Below are 5,068 nucleotides of genomic sequence, written 5' to 3'. Positions count from 1 at the left end.
AACCTTTTATTGGTTAACTGTTATACTTTTATTATTTACTTATTGGTATCTTATAAACATTTTGAGACCCGTTAGAACTTTTTGCAATGTGAATTAAACATTTGGCACCATATAGTTCACAATGAACTTTTAGGACCTATATAACTAATGTATAGTTCAAATGTTTTAGTTAAGTTCTTTTAACGATAACAGACAAACCTTTTATTGGTTAACTGTTATACTTTTATTATTTACTTATTAGACTCTAATAAACATTTTGAGACCCGTTAGAACTTTTTGCAATGTGAATTAAACATTTGGCACCATATAGTTCACAAGGCACTTTTTAGGACCTATATAACTAATGTATAGTGCAAATGTTTTAGTTAAGTTCTTTTAACGATAACAGACAAACCTTTTATTGGTTAACTGTTATACTTTTATTATTTACTTATTAGTATCTAATAAACATTTTGAGACCCGTTAGAACTTTTTGCAATGTGAATTAAACATTTGGCACCATATAGTTCACAAGGCACTTTTTAGGACCTATATAACTAATGTATAGTGCAAATGTTTTAGTTAAGTTCTTTTAACGATAACAGACAAACCTTTTATTGGTTAACTGTTATACTTTTATTATTTACTTATTAGACTCTAATAAACATTTTGAGACCCGTTAGAACTTTTTGCAATGTGAATTAAACATTTGGCACCATATAGTTCACAAGGCACTTTTTAGGACCTATATAACTAATGTATAGTGCAAATGTTTTAGTTAAGTTCTTTTAACGTTAACAAACAAATCTTTTATTGGTTAACTGTTATACTTTTATTATTTACTTATCAGTTTCTAATAAACATTTTGAGACCCGTTAGAACTTTTTGCAATGTGAATTAAACATTTGGCACCATATAGTTTACAAGGCACTTTTAGGACCTATATAACTAATGTATAGTGAAAATGTTTTAGTTAAGTTCTTTTAACGATAACAGACAAACCTTTTATTGGTTAACTGTCAAACTTTTAATAATTACTTATTAGACTCTAATAAACATTTTGGGACCCGTTAGAACTTTTTGCAATGTGAATTAAACATTTGGCACCATATAGTTCACAAGGCACTTTTTAGGATCTATATAACTAATGTATAGTGCAAATGTTTTAGTTAAGTTCTTTTAACGATAACAGACAAACCTTTTATTGGTTAACTGTTATACTTTTATTATTTACTTATTAGTATCTTATAAACATTTTGAGACCCGTTAGAACTTTTTGCAATGTGAATTAAACATTTGGCACCATATAGTTCACAATGAACTTTTAGGACCTATATAACTAATGTATAGTGCAAATGTTTTAGTTAAGTTCTTTTAACGATAACAGACAAACCTTTTATTGGTTAACTGTTATACTTTTATTATTTACTTATTAGACTCTAATAAACATTTTGAGACCCGTTAGAACTTTTTGCAATGTGAATTAAACATTTGGCACCATATAGTTCACAAGGCACTTTTTAGGACCTATATAACTAATGTTTAGTGCAAATGTTTTAGTTAAGTTCTTTTAACGATAACAGACAAATCTTTTATTGGTTAACTGTTATACTTTTATTATTTACTTATTAGTATCTAATAAACATTTTGAGACCCGTTAGAACTTTTTGCAATGTGAATTAAACATTTGGCACCATATAGTTCACAAGGCACTTTTTAGGACCTATATAACTAATGTATAGTGCAAATGTTTTAGTTAAGTTCTTTTAACGATAACAGCCAAACCTTTTATTGGTTAACTGTTATACTTTTATTATTTACTTATTAGTATCTAATAAACATTTTGAGACCCGTTAGAACTTTTTGCAATGTGAATTAAACATTTGGCACCATATAGTTCACAAGGCAATTTTTAGGATCTATATAACTAATGTATAGTGCAAATGTTTTAGTTAAGTTCTTTTAACGATAACAGACAAACCTTTTATTGGTTAACTGTTATACTTTTATTATTTACTTTTTAGTATCTTATAAACATTTTGAGACCCGTTAGAACTTTTTGCAATGTGAATTAAACATTTGGCACCATATAGATCACAAGGCACTTTTAGGACCTATATAACTAATGTATAGTGCAAATGTTTTAGTTAAGTTCTTTTAACGATAACAGACAAACCTTTTATTGGTTAACTGTTATACTTTTATTATTTACTTATTAGACTCTAATAAACATTTTGAGACCCGTTAGAACTTTTTGCAATGTGAATTAAACATTTGGCACCATATAGTTCACAAGGCACTTTTTAGGACCTATATAACTAATGTATAGTGCAAATGTTTTAGTTAAGTTCTTTTAACGATAACAGACAAACCTTTTATTGGTTAACTGTTATACTTTTATTATTTACTTATTAGACTCTAATAAACATTTTGAGACCCGTTAGAACGTTTTGCAATGTGAATTGCACATTTGGGACCATATAGTTCACAAGGCACTTTTTAGGACCTATATAACTAATGTATAGTGCAAATGTTTTAGTTAAGTTCTTTTAACGATAACAGACAAACCTTTTATTGGTTAACTGTTATACTTTTATTATTTACTTATTAGACTCTAATAAACATTTTGAGACCCGTTAGAACTTTTTGCAATGTGAATTAAACATTTGGCACCATATAGTTCACAAGGCACTTTTTAGGATCTATATAACTAATGTATAGTGCAAATGTTTTAGTTAAGTTCTTTTAACGATAACAGACAAACCTTTTATTGGTTAACTGTTATACTTTTATTATTTACTTATTGGTATCTTATAAACATTTTGAGACCCGTTAGAACTTTTTGCAATGTGAATTAAACATTTGGCACCATATAGTTCACAAGGCACTTTTAGGACCTATATAACTAATGTATAGTGAAAATGTTTTAGTTAAGTTCTTTTAACGATAACAGACAAACCTTTTATTGGTTAACTGTTATACTTTTATTATTTACTTATTAGACTCTAATAAACATTTTGAGACCCGTTAGAACTTTTTGCAATGTGAATTAAACATTTGGCACCATATAGTTCACAAGGCACTTTTTAGGACCTATATAACTAATGTATAGTGCAAATGTTTTAGTTAAGTTCTTTTAACGATAACAGACAAACCTTTTATTGGTTAACTGTTATACTTTTATTATTTACTTATTAGTATCTAATAAACATTTTGAGACCCGTTAGAACTTTTTGCAATGTGAATTAAACATTTGGCACCATATAGTTCACAAGGCACTTTTTAGGACCTATATAACTAATGTATAGTGCAAATGTTTTAGTTAAGTTCTTTTAACGATAACAGACAAACCTTTTATTGGTTAACTGTTATACTTTTATTATTTACTTATCAGTCTCTAATAAACATTTTGAGACCCGTTAGAACTTTTTGCAATGTGAATTAAACATTTGGCTCCATATAGTTCACAAGGCACTTTTTAGGATCTATATAACTAATGTATAGTGCAAATGTTTTAGTTAAGTTCTTTTAACGATAACAGACAAACCTTTTATTGGTTAACACTAGAACGGCCGGAAAACAAGTTTACCTCTAACGGCCGATGGTGTCGAAAACGACACCATCCTTAAAAATGTACTTTTTGATTTAATTTAGCGAAAAACTCAAAACTAAATACTTCCGTAATGAATTTAGGATGTATTTTGCTTGTTCAGTAGAAACAAAAACTAACATATCTACCGCAATTCGACCTTTGATGACGTTGCACACATTTGTAAGAAACGAAAAAAAAACAATATTTATCAGTTGAAACATAAACAATCATTATTCTGATGGTAGGTATCTTAACAAAACGCTAACTATTGCAGAAAAAGCTCATATGTTTCCCACACACAATGTGATAAGTCTTTAGAGTTTACAGCAGGACCCATGTTGATCTATTTACGTCGTGCAGTTTTTGCATTGTGTAAGTTTCCAGTCGCCGTTACCACACAATCCGCAAGTTGGCCTGTTGCAGTGACTTAAACTGTAACTATATAATTTTACGACTTTCTTCCGCACATTTCCTTCGCTTTCCAGATGTTCTTCTCTGCGCTGGGTTCACTTCTCTTTGGACCACCTGCTTCCGCTTCACCGCGTAAGCATCCGTCAACCCCTCCGTAAGCTGGAGTATGAAGCTTCGTCGGCCGATTTTGCTACCGAAACATTTTCTGTGCAGAATCCAGGAATTTAGCTCTACTATGTACAGTAGTTTTGTCCTAACAGCCAAAGGTCATCGTCTACTTGATGCATGAGTTGTGTATTTTCTCGCCGTTTGGTCGAAAACGTCCACGCCTACCTTGTTTTGTTTTGGCCTACACTACAGTTTATAGCCTAGCTCTGCTAATAGCGTATGGCATACAATCCATACGTTGCACAAAAACTGTCGTGTGAATTTTACAGTTCGCCTTCGCTGCAAAGCAAAGCGAGTTTGTATTGTGCAAATGTACATGGACAAAGTACGTTTAGGATATCATAAACTCTCCGTAAAAGCTGTATCTAAATTAGATAAACAATCACTTGAAAAGATAAAACTGGGCTAATCTCAAGTATATGTTAGTTGCAAGTGCAATCGTGCGAAGTAAAAAAATGTTGTAGTTTACTGGACCTCTAAAACCATCTTGGTGTCGATTTCGACACCTCGGCCGTTGAAGGTATAACAGGTTGTAAAAAATAAATCGAAAATCAAATTTCGGTAAATATTACTTATACATACTCTTTCAAGAAAGTTAGGAAGCTACTGAAAATTTTATATCGTTGCAACTGCTTTTACTAAAAAAAAATATACATCAAAATTCAAAAAGTGTCGATTTCGACACCTCGGCCGTTCTAGTGTTAACTGTTATACTTTTATTATTTACTTATTAGTATCTTATAAACATTTTGAGACCCGTTAGAACTTTTTGCAATGTGAATTAAACATTTGGCACCATATAGTTCACAATGAACTTTTAGGACCTATATAACTAATGTATAGTGCAAATGTTTTAGTTAAGTTCTTTTAACGATAACAGACAAACCTTTTATTGGTTAACTGTAATACTTTTATTAT

This window comes from Clavelina lepadiformis, chromosome 6 (genome assembly GCF_947623445.1).
Source record: "Clavelina lepadiformis chromosome 6, kaClaLepa1.1, whole genome shotgun sequence".
Classification (NCBI taxonomy): domain Eukaryota; kingdom Metazoa; phylum Chordata; class Ascidiacea; order Aplousobranchia; family Clavelinidae; genus Clavelina; species Clavelina lepadiformis.
The sequence above is the reverse complement of the archived record's forward strand: the minus strand, read 5'-3'. Positions refer to the sequence as shown.